This window comes from Nomascus leucogenys, chromosome 11, assembly GCF_006542625.1.
Source record: "Nomascus leucogenys isolate Asia chromosome 11, Asia_NLE_v1, whole genome shotgun sequence".
In the NCBI taxonomy this organism is placed as follows: domain Eukaryota; kingdom Metazoa; phylum Chordata; class Mammalia; order Primates; family Hylobatidae; genus Nomascus; species Nomascus leucogenys.
In genome coordinates, this window is record NC_044391.1 from 93,149,656 (window position 1) to 93,169,407 (window position 19,752).

General features: G+C 42.6%; 1 protein-coding gene across 2 annotated transcripts in view; it reads left to right on the forward strand.

Annotated features, from left to right (window-relative positions):
• The first annotated feature begins 6,546 nt into the window (after positions 1-6,546).
• The window catches only part of FNDC3B (fibronectin type III domain containing 3B), a 361,800-nt gene continuing 348,594 nt past the window's right edge, over positions 6,547-19,752 (forward strand). Inside the window, exon 1 of one of the 2 annotated variants that reach the window (XM_003256464.3) lies at positions 6,547-6,752. The gene's annotated coding sequence lies outside the window, so the exon portion shown is untranslated. Of the gene's footprint in view, positions 6,753-7,513; positions 7,608-19,752 lie in introns of those variants that run through there. The other variant, XM_003256465.3, reaches the window with a different exon arrangement.

Genomic DNA, 19,752 nt, shown 5'->3' on the forward strand with positions numbered 1-19,752 from the left:
ATCGTGTTTGCTGTAATACTCTAAACCTTGGATAACACTGTGGAACCCATGCAAAGTGCCACCAGTAATGCTGGAAGTGCTCCCAAGAAGCAGAGAAAAATCATGACATTACAAGAAAAAGTTGAATTGCTCAGTATGTACCATAGACTGAGGTCTGCAGGTATGGTTGCCTGCCATTTCATCTTGTAAACAGATGACATAAACGTATGGGATGGATAAACACAGTATAATACTGTAGATGTATTTTTCCTTCTTTATGATTTTCTTAATAAATGTCCTTTTCTCTAGCTTCCGTATTGTAAGAATACAGTATATAATACATGTAACATACAAAATATGTGTTAATCAACCATTTATGTTATTCACAAGGTTTCCAGTCAACAGTAGGGTAGTAGTAGCTCACTTTGGGGGAGTCAAAACTTATACTCAGATTTTTGACTTTCAAGGGATTGGCACTCTTGATCCCCTAATTGTTCAAGGATCAACTGTATATCCACAAATTAGTGTATGGCATAGGGTAGGTGCTCAATAAATATTTGTACAACTATTTAAAGACCATGAGATATAGGGAGCCAAGGATTTTCTTTTTCCTTCCTTCCTTCCTTCCTTCCTTCCTTCCTTCCTTCCTTCCTTCCTTCCTTCATTCCTTCCTTCCTTTCCTCTCTCTCTCTCTTTCTTTCTTTTTGAGACAGGGTCTCGCTTTGTTGCCAGACTGGAGTGCAGTGACACAATCTCTGCTCACTGCAAGCTCCGCCTTCCGGGTTCATGCCATTCTCCTGCCTCAGCCTCCCAAGTAGCTGGGACTACAGGTGCGTGCCACCACATCCAGCTAATTTTTCTATTTTTAGTAGAGACAAGGTTTCACCATGTTGGCCAGGATGGTCTCAATCTCTCGACCTCGTGATCCGCCCGCCTCGGCCTCCCAAGGTGCTAGGATTACAGGCATGAGCCACTGTGCCTGGCCGAGCCAAGGGTTTTCTAATGTGTTACAGTATAACGGAATTTATCACAGAGAGAGGGAGAAGTAAGTCTGTCTGGGTGTGGTGCTGGCCTTGTGGGGCGGTGCTATAGCAGCCCCCATGGCTGGATTAGTAAATTCCTTTACGAAGCTTCTTAGGCTTCTTCATGTCGAAAAACCTTGGTCATAAACACACAGGAAACTTATAGAAAGAACTGGAGAGAGTACAAAGAGAATGGGAAGTCCTAAAAAGATGGTAGCTGCCAGAGTCAAAGAAAGGATATTTTTCATGTTAATGTGATCAAAATTTTACCTCCTGGCTACTGAGGTCTGAGACACACAGATTATATGTGAAATTCCAAAGCGTATGCTTTCAAGAACTAGAACTAATATTGTGGTAACTATACAAATGGTGAGAAACTATTTAAAATGTAACATCCTACCCTTTACAAACCAGAATAGGCCCAGTTGTCTCTGCAGTAAAGTTTACTCTGTTTTCAACTTACTACTTTCTGGTCAAATCTCAGAATCTTTCCTTGACCAAAATGGCTTGTATCTGAGCCATACTGCCTGAGCAAAAAACTTTTTTTTTGCTTCATTTTTTCTGTGAAGGAAACACTGCTATGGACTGAATGTTTGTTTTGTTAAAATTCGTATGTTGAAATCCTAACCTCCCTTTTGTCTCCCAGCATGAGTGGAAGCAGTGATCGTATTAGAAGGTGGGGCCTTTGGGAAGTAATTAGATCATGAGGGTGGAGCCCTCATGCACGGGATTAGTGGCCTCAGTAAAAAACACATGAGAAAGGCTTCTTTCTCTGTCTCTGCTCCATGTCTTGTGAGGATACAATCAGAAGACGGCCATCTGCAAACCAGGAGTCAGGCTCTCATCCTGCAAGAGATCTGCTGGTGCTTTGATCTTGGACTTCCCAGGCTCCAGATGGTTAGAAATAAATTTCTATCATTTAAACTACCCGGTCTATGGTATTCTGTTACAGAAGCCCAAATTGACTAAGACAGACACATATATGTATGACTATCTACACACACATTTTTATCTAGGGCATCTTCTGAAGTTGTTTGAGGATGATAGTATTTAGCACACCTGCTATGAAGACACCTACAAATCATTCATTTTTTAATTTTGATTTTTTATTTTTTTGAGAGGGAGCCTCACTCTGTCACCTAGGCTGGAGTGCAATAGCGTGATCTCGGCTCACTGAAACCTCTGCCTCCTGGGTTCAAGCGATTCTCCCACCTCAGCCTCCTGAGTAGCTGGGACTACAGGTGGATGCCACCACTCCCGGCTGATTTTTGTATTTTTGGTAGAGACAAGGTTTTGCCATGTTGGCCAGACTGGTCTCCAACTCCTGACCTCAGGTGATCCACCCACCTCAGGCTCCCAAAGTGCTGGGAGTACAGGCTCATTCAGAGGTCTTGACATCTTAGGAAAAGAAAATGACCCAAAAAAATTGTCCTGGTTTGTTTTGAGCTGCTACAACAGAATACTACAGACTGGGTAATTTATAATAAACAGGAATTTATTTGACTGACAGTTTTGGAGGCTGGGAAGTCCAAGACTGAGGGGCCACATCTGGTGAGGGCCTTCTTGCTGCATCATCCCTGGCAGAAGGCAGAAGAGTAAGAGAGCCCTTGAAATAGCAAGAGAGGGCTGAACTTACTTTTATAACACACCCACTCTTGTGATAATGAACCCACTCATTAGATAGATAGATAGATAAAATAGATAATGATACTAATCTATTCATGAGAGCAAAGCCCTCATGACCTAATCACCTCTTAAAAGTTCCACCTCTCAACACTGTTGCACTTGGGATTAAGTTTCCAACACACGAAGCTTGGGGGAGACCTTCGAACCACAGCAGGAATAAATCAGGTAAAAGGGTGTGTGTCTTGGTCCATTTGGGTCACTATAAAGGAATACTTGAGGCTGGATAATTTATAAAGAAGAGAAGTTTATTTGGCTCATAGTTCTTCAGGCTATACAAAAAATGTTGCACTGCCATATGCATCTGGCAAGGGGCTCAGGCTGCTTCTACTCATGACCAAAAGCTAAGAGGAGTTGGTGTGTGCAGAGATCACATGGCAAGAGAGGAAGCAAGAGAGAGACAGGGAAACTGCCAGGCTCTTCTTAACAACCAGCTCCTGTAGGAACTAATAGAGTACGAACTCACTCATTACTCGAGGAGGGCACCAAACCGTTCATGAGGGATCTGCCCCCATGACAAAAACACCTCCCATTAGGACCCGTCTCCAACATTGGTGATCAAACTTCAATGTGAGGTTTGGGGGACAAACATCCAAACTATAGCAGTGGGCAAGAGTGGTGACAATGACTGTGAGGAAAGTAAGATCCAACCCTCCCCTACAGTGGTACAGCTTAAGGTAATTCAGTGTGATAGATTCATAGCTTTTTTTTTTTTTTTTTTTTTTGAGATGGAATCTCGCTCTGTTGCCCAGGTTGGAGTGCAGTGGTGCCATCTTGGCTCACTACAACCTCCGCCTCCTGGGTTCAAGTGATTCTCCTGCCTCAGTCTCCCCAGTAGCTGGGGATTACAGGCGCCCGCCACCATGCCAGGCTAATTTTTGTATTTTTTAGTAGAGATGGGGTTTCACCATGTTGGCCAGGCTGGTCTGGAACTCCTGGCCTCAGGTGATCCACCCACCTTGGCCTCCCAAAGTGCTGGGATTACAGGCGTGAGCCACCACACCCACACAGATTCATAGCTTTTTAAATAACTTTGCCACAAGAGAAAAATTACTGGTGATGTGTCTTTGTCCTTGTCTTGTTCTATGTTTTTGTTAATGACTTAAATGGCAACATGGAAAGCATGCTTCATACTCATCAATGTCACAAAACTGGGGAAGGTTGCTTGATAATAGACTCAATGTCCAAAAAGTCCTCGTTGGCTGGGATGTAAAAATGAAACTTACAAATAAAATTTAATAAAATTATATATTCAATCAGTTAACTAATTAATGTCAGTTAAGATTAAATCAATTGCATATCTAATTTATGCCCAGCTTGACAGCTTCTCATGGAAGAAGCATGAGCTAATAGAATGAGGAGGCTGCTAAGAAATTTAACACAATATTAAACTATAATAGTAGAAGTGTTTTGTCCAAACTGAAGCAGGAAAAGATAACACTCTTTGTAGCTGTAGTCTTATCATGCCTGAAATATTACGAGTGAAATCTGGATACCCAACTGTATCAGTCAGTTCTCGTACCGCTATAAAGAAATGCCTGAGACCGGGTAATTTATAAAGAAAAGAGGTTAATTGGCTCACAGTTCCTCAGGCTGTACAGAAAGCCTAGTGGCATCTGCTTCTGGGGAAGCCTCAGGGATCTTTTACTCATGGCAGAAGGTAAAGCAGGAGCAGGCATCCTACGTGGCAGAAGCAGGACCAAGAGAGAGGGGGAAGGTGGCAACCAGACCTCCTGAGAACTCACTCACTATGCAGTACCAAGGGGGGCATGGTGCTAAACCATTCATGAGAACTCCACCCCCATGAGCCAATCACCTCCTACCAGGCCCCACCTCCAGCACTGGGGATCACATTTCAACATGAGATTTGGGTGGGGACACAGATCCAAACCAAATCACAAACTATCAGAGATGCTGAACAAGTAGGCCCTCAGAGGTGGTAGGAAAGAAGGATGAAGAGAGATCTTTGACAAGTTCAGTATGTCAGGGACGTTTATTCTGGAAAAGAGAATCTCTAGGGAGCAAATGCCAGGCATGTTCAGTTCACTGGAAGGGAGGTCATGTGGAAGGTGAGTGTTGTTATTTTGTCTGCCTCCAGAGGGCAGAAATAAAACCAGTGGGAGAAAGTTGCAAGGAGGCAGTTTCAGAAGACTTGGGTTAGAACTAGAGTTGTTGATAATAAGCTGTCTCCACAGGAACAGGTTTTCCTTTCCCTGGTGCTGTTCAATCTGAGGCTGGGTCCTTAGCTGTAATTGATATGGGAGCCAAGATTTCTGCTTTGGGAGGGACAGTGGGAGTCTATCAACCTGTGATTTTTAAAAGCCCTGTCAGTCTATTCAGCTTCTACCTGAATAGTTCTGGTAACTGTGGGACAGATCTCTTTGTTTAAAATGTGTTTTTCTTTAAATAAAACATTGAGCTAAAATTTGCTTATCTTGCCTTGAACAATAGAAAAGGCGGCAAAACCACAGATGTGACTGGTGAAATTGTTGGAGAAATGTGCTTAAGTGAAGTGGCAGTGTTGCTTTTAAAACAAGATGAATTGGCTTTTGGTCAGTGTTCATATTGAAGCTGGTATCAGATCTGGCTCAGGACATTAGAATAAGAAGTAGATGCAAAGAGTTAATGCCTTCTATTTAAGGTCAAGAGTATTATTATTATTATTATTATTTTTGAGACGGAATTTTGCTCTTGTTGCTCAGGCTGGAGTGCAATGGTGCCATCTCAGCTCCCTGCAACCTCTGCCTCCTGGGTTCAAATGATTCTCCTGCCTCAGCCTCCCAAATAGCTGGGATTACAGGCATCTGCCATCACGCCAGGCTAATTTTTGTTTTGTTTTGTTTTGTTTTTTAAGTAGAGATTGTGTTTTACCATGCTGGCCAGGCTAAGCTCAAACTCCTGACCTCAGGTGATCTGCCTGCCTCAGCCTCCCAAAGTGCTGAGATTACAGGCATGAGCCACCATGCCTGGTGGTCAAGAGTAGTTTTTAAGAGTAGGGGCAGAACTGAGCCTGCCTTGGGAACCTAGCAACTCGAGCTATAGGCAGAAGAAGGACATTGAAACTGAGAATGCAGCTGGGTCTTGTAGATATTACGTGTTACTAGTCATAGTGATCTTTGAGAGAGAGTTTCAAATTTAAACATTTTAGACTATAGAAATGTTCAGTAAGTAAGAAACTGTCCCTGAGAAACGCATTGTGAAATAAGGCTGGGTGAGTTGGCTCACGCCTGTAATCTCAACATTTTGGAAGGCCAAGGTGGGAGAATCACTTGAGCTCCAGAGTTCCAGACCAGCCTGGGCAACCTATTGAGACTCCCTCTCTTCCAAAAAAGGAAAAAAAAAAAAAAAAGGGTGCGGTGGCTCATGCCTGCCCCGTGCCTGCAGTCCCCAAAACAAACAACAACAACAACAACAACAACAAAACAAAAAGAAGAAAGAGGAAATAGAGATTTTAACTTAGGTATAATAAAATTTGCTCATACTATGTTAGCTGTCTGAACAAAATGCTGTGGGAAATATGGCAGTAATATAGCTCACAAGGTTGCTGTGGGGGTTAACAACAATAAAAAGGGAAATATACGTGTAAATGAGAAAAAAGTCAGTCTTAGGCTTAATTATCACTGAGTAAACATTGCCTTTATATTATTTTGGCGATCTGCAGAACGCGCAGCCCTCGCCATTCAGGAGTTGTTAGTTCCCTAAGCCTCAGGTTTCTTTAATCTGGCTGAACCAAAAGGAGTTTCTGCTTAGCTAGGCAGGGCCGGGGGACAACAGCTTCTGCGAGTCTGCGATTGTGGCGGCAGGTATACTCGGCGGTTTACGGTAGTGGGCGGGCCCCAAATCCCCATGTGGTCCCGACATCATTGACATGGCGGAATCCCCCATCAAACCCTCCTGGTAGTTATTTGAGCGGCGGCGGCGGCGGCGGCGGCGGCGGCTGGAGGAGGAGAGCGGCGGCGGCGGGAGCAGCGAAGGGGGCGGCAGGGATCCTTCAGGCTGCAGGCTGGGAAGGCGTGGGCGACCCGGTGTGTGGCGCGCCCGGAGCCCCGCGTTTCAGCCCTAGGGAAGGTAAGGCGTGCAAGAACCGGGGACTGGAGGAGACCGGGACCCCGCGCGCCATCGCCGGGTCCCGGTGCACTGGAAAGCCCCGGCCTGACGCCGAGTCCGCCAAAGTGCGTCCCTGTCCCGGGAGCGCCCTGGGCTTCCCGGCAAAAACTTGGCGCCGGAGTGCTGGGGCGCCCCGCGCTCGCCTGGGCACCCCGGGAACACGGGACCCGGGAGGGGGCGGCCCTCGCCTTGCTGGGCTGGGGTCCCCCGCCTGTGCCCCCTGCCTCAGGGTTTGGAGGAGTGAAAGAAACGGGTAGACTCCTCTTAAAAAAAAAATTGGGCCGTGGCTCGCGGCCTCCCCCCACCCCCAGCCTTCCCAGCAGATTTTGTCCGAGGAATCCGCTCCCCCTCCCGGAATCTCCGCGGCAGGAACGCTGCCCAGGAGGGGGAGGGCGGGCGGCGAGGCCGAGGAATCTTCGACGTGTCACTTTCTGAGGCTGTAGATTTCCATATGGTGAAGGGAAGAGGGCGGGTGTGCGAAGTGGGGCTGGAAGTTGGGGCCGCCTCTCCGCGCCGGCGGGGGCGGTCGGGGGCCTCGAACCCGGGGATGCTCGCGGGGAGGGTCCCGAGCCCGCGCCGGCCTGGCCCCCCCGCCCCCGGCTGGGCCTCTCCGGGACACTCCCCGCCCCGCTGCTGGCCACCTCCGAGCGCGCCACGTCCTCCTCCCCGTCCTGCCCCCCGGGCTCCCCCCGGGCTGGGGGCGGTAACCGGCGGCCGCGGCCGGACTTGGCGAGCCGGCGGCTGGAAGCTCGGGCGGGGGAGCGGGGCGCGGCGGGAAGGAGCGGGCGACCCGGTGTGTGGGCCAGCGGAGCTCCGGTCAGTCGGTCACCCCGAGGGGCGCCTCGGCCGGGGGTGGGGCGGGCGGGAGGAATCTGCGCCCCGAGGCGGCCAGGAGGGGCCGCGCGGACCGTCTGGTGCCCGCGGCTGGGCTGGGGCCGGCAGGCGTGGGAAGGGCCTGTCACTCTCGGCAGAAAGTGGGGCCTCGGGCTGTGCCCGCGAACTTTCCCAGAGGTCCGGGTCCCGGCGTCCCGTGGGAGCCGGAGGACTCGGGCCCGCCGTCTCGGGAGACTGGGCTGCGCCGCCCGGCGGCGCCTTTGGCGGGGAGGCTTCCAGGAGTGCGCGGTCGGAGTTGGAGCTTTTGGAATCTCAGCTCCCACCCTGCCATCCCAGACGAAGGGAAGCAATGGCATTTTATCCAGACAGTGCCGTTTGCAGACTTCCTTAAAAGTTATAACTTTTTCTTTTCTTTTCTCCTCAACCCAGCATTTTATTTAAACAAAATTTAGAATTTGGCCGCAATGGGCCAACGCTGGGGCCAAAAATCCACAGGTTTCTCTCTCCATCCCTGCTGGTTTCTAGTCCCCCTCCCCCTCTTCCCTCCCAGACTTAATCATATTTTGGAACGGGTGAGGTCTTTTGTTGGGTGGGCACCCCCTGATTGCTTGTCTGTTTATTTTTTAATGTGCAACTAATTTGATTTGAATTTCCTCCAGTTTCCAGGCCTTCCTAGGGAAAGCTAAGGGAGAGGGAATATGCTTTTTAAAAATCGTTTTCTTTCTTTCTCCTTCTCTCTCTCTCCTTCCTTCCTTCCTTCCTTCCTTCCTTCCTTCCTTCCTTCCTTCCTTCTCTTCTCTTCTCTTCTCCTCCTTCTTGTTCTTCTTTTTTTTTTTTTTTTTTTAATAAATGTGGCAGGAGGTGGGGCATTGGGAATGGGGAGGCACGGTGGTTGTGGGCAAAGAGTCAGAAGGAGCAGACAGACCCGGAAGAAAAGGAATCTGCTCTGGAATAACACTTTTTTTTGAGGCCTCAGGCCTTGGGCAAAATTGCTTCGCCCTGTAATGATTTCTGCTGCCGGAGTTGCTCCTCCACCCCTAAGTTAAAGCTGTGACCCTGGGTGCCCGGGCAACGCCCCACAGTGGATAGCAGCCGGGAACGCTGGTTTTGTGCCTTTTGTGGGGGCCCTTGGTTCCCCCTCATTGGAGGCTGACTCTGAAATTTACTGGATCAGTAAATTTCCTGGCTCCCTGGGAGCAGCTGTTAACGAGGATAAAGTCTCTGGGCATGTTTCTGGCCCTGCAAAAGGACCTCACCCATGAAGGTACAATTCTCACTTTGTTTAGATACCAGAGGGGCACCCACAGGCTGGCTGAGAATTAGGCATAGTTGATTAAAAAAAAAAAAATCCGTCATTACAAAATTGTTTTTAAACTCACACGTGCTTTTAAAGTGTTGTGGTTTAAATGACTTTAAGATAAAAAAATTCATCTGTAAAGATAGCATTTATTTAAAAGATGTTAAAACTGCAGGATCTCATCATGAAATAGGAGGTTGTAGCTTCTAATTACAGTATATACAATTTCAGAAAGATATTCCGGTAATCTTTTAAGACAGACTTTATAAATAGCTCACATCAGACGATGGGTTATATTGGAGAGCCAATCTTCTGGGGTTTCTTGAAGAATGCTTGGGATCTGTGAGGAAGCTCTAGGCTCTTGGAGGCTAGGTAGCAGTTCACTCAGTAGGAGTTTGTGCTCCTTTTGCTCAATATTTAACCTGGTAGCATTTGATTGATAGGTTCATTAGGAGCTAACTAGAAGAACTTCCCACACTTGTCAGTTTGGAAAATGAGGCCCAGGAAGGGAAAGTGACTTGTTGAGGGTCACCATTATAGACGAAAGTTTAATACAGGATTGTGTTAATAGCTCCTTTCTGGGATATCTGATGTGTACTAAGCACTAATTCCTGTGCTTTTATACATTATCTCATTAAAATTCTAGTAGTCTTTTCGATTTAGGTTGTGTTATACACACTTTACAAACAAGGGCATTGAGATTTACACAGAGTAACTTGCATAAGATCACGTAGCTACCCATGGTGTCATCCAATGGAATTTTCTTCAGTGTTGGAAATGGTTTTGTCTGTGCTGTCCAGCATAGCAGCCACAAGGCACATATAACTGAGTCTTTGAAATGTAGCTAGTGGACTGAGGAACAACAGTTTAAGTTTTTTTTTTTTTTTTTGAAATGGAGTCTCGCTCTGTCGCCCAGGCTGGAGTGAGTGCAGTGGCGCAATCTCGGCTCACTGCAACCTCCGCCTAGCTGGTTGAGATGGATTCTTGCTCTGTAGCCCAGGCTGGAGTGCAGTGGCGCTATCTCGGCTAACTGCAACCTCCGCCTCCCGGATTCAAGCGATTCTCCTGCCTCAGCCTCCCGAGTAGCTGGGATTAGATTACAGGCGCCTGCCACCACACCCCGCTAATTTTTTGTATTTTTTAGTAGAGACGGGTTTTCACCATGTTAGCCAGGCTGGTCACGAACTCCTGACTTCAGGTGATCCACCCACCTCAGGCTCCCAGAGTGCTGGAATTACAGGCGTGAGCCACCACACCCGGCCTAAGTTTTATTTACTTGTAATTATTTTAAACTTAAATTTCCACTTGTGGCTAGTGGTTACCATATTGGAGAGCAAAGTGTAGAACTTTTTGACTCCCAAATCTTTCACATGTAGCTTGGTCATATTGCTCTTTATTTTACTTTGAGACAGAGTCTTGCTCTGTTATCCCGGCTGCAGTACAGTGGCATGATGCATGATCACTGGCTCACTCACTGTAGCCTCCACCTCCCAGGCTGAAGTGATCCTCTCACCTTAGCCTCTCCAGTAGCTGGGACTACATGTGTGCACGCCACCATGCCAGGCTATTTATTATTATTGTTTTTTTGTAGAGGCAGGTCTCACTATGTTGTCCAGGCTGCATACTGCTCTTTAGATCTCTTAGTTCATTTTTCTTTCTTCTACGATATCAGAAGTTACATTCAGCCCTTAAATGGAATTTAAAGACTGAGTTAGCTATAGCTCAACTTTGCTTTCATATGTAGAGTGGATAAAATATGCACATTATTTGTTAACTATTTGGTTTTAACAACAATGCTTACACGTCATAGTTAAAACTGGTGGAAAAAACTTTAAATGATATCTTCTTTTTTGGTTTAATATAGGAATTGTACATAGGAATTGCTGAAAAAGTAGTCAGAGCTTGTTGGTTATTTTAGTGTAATAAGAGTACAAATAGGAAGCAATATGAAAAGTCACTAATAGAAAGTTGAAAAAAAATGATCCTCTCATACCCATGTCCACCCGTTCATTGGACAGTTCTTTTCTGATGACTTCATAAGTATCAGTAAGCCATTATTCACTTTTCCTTATGTAGCTGCAAAAGTAACCTGAAGAATTAAAATTATTCTTGTACTATCAGAGTATAAAAATCAAATAGCAAACACATTGGATTCATCCATGAATTGGGAAGAATATGTGTAAGATTAAAACAGTAAGAAAGATCTGTCTGATGGCAGATGTTCAAATCATTTTCTGATTAGTGGATTTAATTTAAATTCATTGAATTTTAGAGTTTCATTTGCTAAAAGGAATTTCAACAACTTTCTGATTTTGTATGGAATAGTGAAAATTCCAACTCTTTTTTTTTTTTTTTTTTTTTTGGTGTGCTACCCTCAGGAAAAGGCAAATTATAATGAAATCTCTTTTTATTAGGATTTTTAAGAGGCAACTGCCAGGTTCAGTATAAATATATCTGAATCTATTGTATCTTCCAGAGATACAGTACTGTCCAGGGATAACTGCAGTTCACAGTCTTAACTCTAGACATACCCTGAAGGACCTACGTCTGTAAATTATCTTTAAATTGTTCTATGTTATTTTAGTGTTATGTGAATTACATTGCTTCCAGCTCTTTGAAAATCGTTAATTCAACTGCAGGTAAGGCGTCAGTTACTGAGACTGTTCAGATAACTGAAACATCCTGTTCATACCCATTCCTGACCATTGGGACTACTGTACTATTTTCACAGATAAGATACCACTGTACTATTTTCAGGATAAGAACCATGTTATAAATAGAATTATAGTGTCCTAGTGAGTGTGACAAATATAGGAAACATGATTTAACCCATGACATATGGTTTGATTTGTAGGACATCCCCAAGTGCTTAATACAAATGAGAAATTTACTATAATCTTAAGGGATAAAGATGTTTAAATGATGGACAGAGATTGAGGGCCACATCTGAGCATCAGTTTGAAATCAGAATATCTCCTCTGTCAAGGAGTGACTTTACTTTCTAGCTGGGTCCCTGATAAGCTTTTGAATCTCTCTGAGTCTGGGTTTCCTCGTTTTAATATAAGGAGGAAAGATCTAACTCATACCTTTTCAAATGGTTGTCACAAGGGATTAATGAGTCAGTGTATTGAAAGTGTTTGGCAAAGCCTTATGCAAACTCCATAGTTCATTATATTCCAGAGTTTAAAACTGAGCTGGTGCTATGGTATTTCTTTGCACATTTTCAGAGACCTCCAAATTGTGCTTGGACAGTTTGAAAAATGATTTATTTTTCTCTTTGTGATCAGTAAATAAGGTCCAAGCTTTAGATGTTGTATTTTATTTCACCCGACTCCTAATGGAATAGGTGATTTGTGACCTCTCCAGAGTTGTACTATACATAAGTTGTCCCATATCTGTGTTTTTGGGAAGTTGGTCTGTAGCTGGGCTAGTGTTTCTAAAGTGGGCAGGCCAGGCTTGATTCAGGGCTGTTTTTGAGGTGGGGGGAAAAAGTGCAGTCTATTAGAGGAACTTTCAGTACTGAATGATAAAGGAATAAGGTTTTAGTCCTTGTATGTTACCTTAGCCTATTACTTGAGCTTTCAGCAATTACAGCTGAGAATGGAAAAGAATCGTATTTTCAGTGTAGGGGAATCTTTGCAACCTACCTGCCTTTCCACTTTAGGAATCACAATTGCCTTTTCTTCATGTTAATGAGGTTAATCCATTAAGTGGGATTTTTATATGGTAAGACATTATTTTCAAGTAAATTAATTCTCACTCTTAAAGTTGTTGAGAATTCACTTAGGTGGTTGAGGAGAAGCTTTGTACTTTAGTTTGTTGAGTGTCTTTATATGTATATATGTGTGTGTATGTGTGTATATATATATATATACACACACATATACTTTGCCTTAAAATATATAGTATGGTTATGGCATTACGTGTTTTAAAGAGGGAGAGAATGCTTGAATTATTGTGGCTAGATAGGGGCAGGTAGACAAGCGCAGGCCCAACTGGAAGAATGACTTGATGGTAGTTGAGCACTTTGCAAGGTACCTCCAGTGAGATGTCAGACCCTAGTAACAAGCTCACCTGGAGGGGAGTTTGTCCGTGGTGCAGGTTTAATGTCAAGGACCAGTTCTCGGAAACAGAAGGTATGTGGGGTGCCAATTGAAGATCAGGGGACAGAAATGTTTTTAAAACCACCAAGTATAAATCACATAAGATCGATAGACAGTCGTGGTCAGCCATCTACATACAGATGAGGATGTTTGTGAGTTTGAAAATGGATTGATTGTTGAACTTTTCTTTGTTTCTCCCCAGTTAAGACAGGCAAGTTTAGCATTCTGTAAGTGTTGGTTCAGAATTTCTGATGCCCTTGGCAATACTCAGTCAGTTTAGACACTGGCTCCTAATTTTTTTTCTTTTTCTTTTTTAAGATACAGTGTTTCACTGTTGCTGGAGTGCAATGGCTCTATCATAGCTCACTATGGCTTCAAACTCCTGGGCTCAAGTGATCCTTCCACCTCAGCCTCCCGAGTAGGGCTATAGCTAGGACTATAGGTTCATGCCACCATGCCTGGCTAATGTTTTTTTTTATTTTTATAGAGACAGGGTCTCACTTTGTGGCTCAGGCTGGTCTCTAACTTCTGGCTTGAAGCAATCCCCCCGCTTCAGCCTCCAAAAGTGTTGGGATTATAGGTTATGAGCCACCTTGCCCGGCCCTGTTTTGTTTTTATAATATCATTAAAATACCTCATCAGTTTCAAATAACCATTTTGCAGGGTGGTGGGGGATTTTTCTGAGATGGTGTTGAGTCACAGTTAGTGTTATTTGAGGATCTAGTAAGTATCAAAGTGTGTCTTGTGTTAAATGATTCTATTTGAGCTTAAAATGTAATTTCATTTCAGTTACTTGTTTATTGACTCGGAATGCATTTATTGACATCTAGACCAGGTTCTTTGTTAATGGAATATTCTGCTCTGTTCTGATGTTTTTGGAATCTTGTATAGAGAAAAGTATCTACCACCAAACTCCTAAGGCTGGATGGTGGTAAGTTCAATTCTTTGCTACCTTCTGAAATTTGAGAAATAGTAAAATTGGAGCACCTTCAGGCTGTGTTAGACTTTAAGGATTCTAAATTATATTAGAATATAAGGATACATCTTTGTTTTGACCCTGGAAAGAGTAGTAAAGATTTTCATAAAGGCCAACTAGTCATAAAAACTTACTTAAATTGACATGATCCTAACTCACAATTATGAAAAGCTTTCTGTTGAAATAATTGCGTAGAAAGTGATCTTTATACATGAACAAAGGTAGGATGTTTTAGAAATAATTGAAGATTCTAAGATCCCAGGAAATTTAATGGTTTAATTTATTTTTAAGGGATTTAAGATTCCCCATAGCCTATGAAAGAGGGGTCTCTATTAAAAATAACTCCATTGTTCTAGATATAGCTAATTAGGGATTTGCAATTATCCAGGCAAGGCCAGGATAAAGTTTGGCTGCCTATTCTATATGAAAAGGTTTTACTGTAAATATCAAGTTTAAATAGATCTTAAGAGTAATATTTACCTAATTAAAAGAACAAACCACTTATAAGCACCTTGGGAAAATCAATTTACTTAAAAGCAGTGTAAAAATGCAGAATGCATTCACTGATGCTAGTCTGCTGGTGGTCTTTTCATAGAGATACAGGAGCCCCTGGAAAGTCAGTGCTCTCTGTGGATTACCATGAAATGTTGATTGACTCAATGCTATCATGTGAACTACAAACAGTTTACCAGCAATGGGTAGAACTATATTATTTGCTTGCAAAATATATCACAACAATAAGCACAATATCTGCCTCCCCTACCCCACTCCACTCTACCAATAGACTCCAACTATGCCTATTTATTGGTTTTGGAGTTTTGCTATTGACATTTGTTTTGCTACTTGTTAACTTCTTTTGTCAGGTGTAAGCATTTGATGGCAGATTGGTGAGAGCAGGTGTTAAAGGTTTAAGAACATCATTATTGCTTTTAGCTTCATTTCTTCTGCCTTTGCGTTTGGGCAGGATTGTGGAGAGTCCTGAGTTTAGTATTTAGATAAGCTGATTACACATCCTCCTCCTCCCCTACTTTTACTGAAGCAAGATCCTCCTGGGCAGCTTAGTTCCAGGTACTGTATGAACTGCCAGTAGTAAGAGTAAGTTTCTTCTAAAAGATTTCTGGATATTTTACGTTTTATACTCAGTTACTCAGATGCAAGGTTTTCTAGTATGTGACTACTTAGGGGTCAGATTTGACCAGTTTTTAACAGTACAAGTTGTACATATAGGATACTTAATGTATTGCTACGATATTATGCTCCATTTTCTCTTAATATTTTAAAGGTTTTAAAAAACCCATTCTCTACCTTCTATATCTTTTATTGTTTAAGTCATTCAATGGGAAAGAAAATAAGAAAAGTCTTTAGATGCTGTTTCTGATTTTTCGATCATGGTTTTTTTAATCTCAAGAAAAATAATTTTGATTAAGAAATAGAGGTAAACATTATTCTGAAGTAGTGAATTAGAGAATACTTAAAATATACTGAGCTGGAATCCTTGTGTATTGCTGTTGGGAATGTTAAATGATAAAGCTACTGTGGAAAAGAGTTTTGTAGTTCATAAATATTTACACATAGAATTACTATGTGATTCAGCAATTCCATTCCTATTCCTATACGCAAAAGAAAGCAGGGACTCAGGTACTTAAAAGCCAGTGTTTATAGCAGCATTATTGACAATACCTAAAAGGTAGAAACAACCCATGTCCATCAACAGATGAATGGATAAACAAAATGTGGTATTATATATTGAAATATTATGGTACAGTGGAATATTATTCAGCCATAAAAAAGATGGCAATTCTAATACATGCCATAACATGAATGAATCTTGAAAACATTATGCTAAGTGAAATAAGCTGGACACAAAAAGATAAGTATTGTATATATCCACTTGCATGAGATGACTAGGATAGGTAAATTCATAGAGACAAAAAGTAGAATAGAGATTACCAGGGCTTAGGGGAAGGGAAAATGGAGAGATAGTGTTTATGGATTTAGAATTTCTGTTTGGGATGATAAAAAAGTTCTGGAAATGAACAGTGCCGATGGTTGTACAACATTATGAATGTATGTAATGCCACTAAGTTGAATGCAGAAAATGGCAAATTTTTTGTTATGTATATTTTATGACAGTTAAAAAATACAAAAGTAAATATTGAAGATGTATCCTACACAGTCTCCATATGCCTCTTTACTCCCCCTTGGTCTACTTCAGGCAGGTATATAGATAGTTATTTTTTCTTCATCTGTCTGTTGCAGTGTAAATGGAGATTTCCCTAGGCCATATTTTGGAGATCAGAGAGTTTCCTTATTTTATTAACTGACTTAAATTTAAGAGGAAAATGTTTAAAACTAGATCTCTGGAGGGGAAAAAAGGGCATTTTAATATTGAGATGAATCACGGAGTTTATTAATATTCGCAGACCATGTAAGCACATGAAGATAATCTATCCTGAATAGCACAGCAAGTCATTTAGAAATCCAGGAGTAGGTGTACAATCGGACCTGTCACATTTTCTAACCTTTAAACATTGTTTTTTTGAGACAGAATTTCGCTCTTGTTGTCCAGGGTGGAGTGCAATGGTGTGATCTCGGCTCACCCCGATTTCTGCCTCCCGGGTTCAAGCGATTCTCCTGCCTCAGCCTCCTGAGTAGCTGAGATTATAGGCATGCATCACCACCTCTGGCTAATTTTGTATTTTTAGTAGAGACGGGGTTTCTCCATGTTGGTCAGGCTGGTTTTGACCTCCCGACCTCAGGTGATCTGCTCGCCTCTACCTCCCAAAGTCCTGGGATTATAGGCATGAGCCACCATGCCTGGCCTAACCTTTAAACATTTTATTCATTCTTGACATCATTAGTACTGTGGAAAAACTTTGATTTCTGTTTAAGAGAAATGGTGTAAGTCATCTCTGTACTCATGTTGGAAATGCATTAGGTGTTAGAATTCTTTAGTTCCTTAGACTGTAAAACCAAGTTACAAAAGAGATAGAGTGAAAGAAAACACATATATTCTGTTTTATTCATCTGAACTTGTCTCTAGTATCTAATGATTGCATAGTAGGTTCTGCTCCCTCTGTTTTTTCTTGTGAGGTATTTGATGTTGAGTGTAGTTGGATCATTTACCAAAAGATGGGCAAGATTTTCATTAAGTGATGGGATACCAAAGCCTAAACGTCAGATGAAAAGTATATGCATACTCAAAATGTCAGATAAAAATTCTAATGGAAAGATTTAAATTCAAATGCAAGTAAGTTCTTAAGGAAAATTACATACCATTTGCTACCACAAAATGTTTACCATTCATTCCAGAACTCCTGGAAAACAGTGTCAAATTGCAAGGGTGTGATAGTAATGTGTACGTGTACTCTCTGTGGGTATATTTTCGTTTTTTTTTTTTTTTTTTCTAAGATGGTGTCTCACTCTGTCACCCAGGCTGGAGTGCAGTGGCACGATCTTGGCTCACTGCAACCTCCATCTCCCAGGCTCATGTGATTCTCCTGCCTCAGCCTCCGGAGCAGCTGGGATTACAGGCACGCGCCACCATGCCTGGCTAATTTTTGTGTTTTTAGTAGAGATGGGGTTTCACCATGTTGGCCAAGCTGGTCTCGAACTCCCAACCTCAGGTGATCCACCTGCCTCAGCCTCCCAAAGTTCTGGGATTACAGGCATGAGCCACCACGCCCGGCCTTTGTGGGTATATTTTCGTGTGTGTGTGTGTGTGTGTGTGTGTGTGTGTATATATATAGTGTGTATATATACTCTTTATATAGTGTGTGTGTATTTATATTGCTGTATATATAAATGGCTTGATACAAATTCCACTCAATGAGCTTTTCATACCATAGCTGTCATTTTTGTGGCCTACTAATTTCTCTGGCGGTAGGGTCATTACTGATATCAAAAGGTATTGAGAGCCATGGTCTCCTCATATCCAGGAGTGATATGAAGAATTATTACATTGCGTTTAGAATGCTCTTAAATGATTTTGGCCTGTTCAAAAGAAAATGATCTCCCCTTTTCTTTGCATATCCTTGTTATGTTCCAGAGCCATCATTTTAGATAACTTATCATTTTCTTTCTTTTTTTTTTTTTTGGAGATGGAGTTTCGCTCTTGTTGCCCAGACTGGAGTGCAATGGCATGATCTTGGCTCACCGCAACCTCCGCCTCCCGGTTTCAAGCAATTCTTCTGCCTCAGCCTCCCGAGTAGCTGGCATTACAGGCATGCGCCACCATACCTGGCTAATTTTGTACTTTTTTTTTTTAGTAGAGACGGGGTTTCTCCTAACTTATCATTTTCTTAAATATCTTCTAGCACTTTATCTGTACTTTTCAGAAGACTTGACTTTTTCATTGTTGTCTAATAGTATCCTTGTCTCTGTTATTTGTGAGTAGGGATGATTTCTGATTTAACTTGGGGTCTTTTCATCGTGGGTACACAGTAAATGTTCATTTGATGGCTGGGTGGCTGGATCCCTAGTTTGAATGTGCCATTTAAACTTAGCACCTTTCAATAAGAATGATACAGTGGACTTTGGGGACTCAAGGGGAAAGGTTGGGAAGAGGATGAGGGATAAAAGACTACAAATTGGGTTCAGTGTATACTGCCCAGGTGATGGGTGCATCAAAATCTCATAAATCACCGCTAAAGAACCTACTGTCTTTGGAACATGGCCTATATTTTAGGCATTTTTGCGTTTCCATGGTGTTCTTCAGTTTTTTCCTCAAAGTAGGGAACCAATAAGTATTTACTTGAACAAATGAAGATGAAAGGCATGAGTCACCTGTAGTGCAAACCTAGCCTTTTATTCATTGCTATTTTAAAGAAATGAATGTTCTTCAGAGAATACATGACTTTTTTCATGTTTCTATTAGATTGTGAATTGATTTGGAAAATTCGAACAAAAAGCAGTATTTATGTTCCATGAAAATATGGGCCCTCAATTACGTACATTTTGTTTGTTTATTGGAGTCAGTTCAAATTATAAGTTAAGGGAATTATTTTTTAAAATAATGTAACTTTTCAGAGATTTGTGGTAGTTTTAAATGATCCTTTTTAAAAATAATCTTTGTCTTTTTTCTTTTTTTTTTTTTTTTGAGACAGGGTCTGGCTCTGCTGCCCAGGCTGGGGTGCAGTGGCGTGATCTCTGCTTACTGCAGCCTCTGCCTCCAGGGCTCAAGTGATCCTTCCACCTCAGTCTCCTGTGTGAATGCCACTATGCCCAGATAATTTTTGTGGTTTTTTTTTTTTTTTTTTTTTTTTTTGGTAGAGATGGGGTCTTGCCATGTTACCCAGGCTGGTCTGGAAGTCCTGGGCTCAAGCGATCCACCCACCTTGGCATCCCTAAGTGCTGGGATTACAGGCATGAGCCACGCCTGGCCTTAAATGATCCTTTTATAAGTGAAATTCTAGAAAGGACATACTAAGGGACAGAAACCCTCTCCTCCCCTAACTGTGCCTTGCTGAGCTGTTGGAGGCCCAGCTGAAAGAGTTGATTCTGGCCAAGTGTTGGTTAGTGCTAAACTAAGCCGTGGAGAAAGGGTCAAAGAGCATGCCTTGGAAAGAACTTGAGAATGACCTCAGCTATTTGCAGGGGGAGTTAAAGACTGTTAAGAGAAGAATCTCCTGGGACATTATAGGGCTGTGTGTTTGGAGAGGGGCAGTGCCTGTAAGGCTCTTGTTCTTTAGATCTGGGGTGGGATCTGGAAATCTTTATCAAGTGTTTCAGGTGAATTATATGATCAGACAA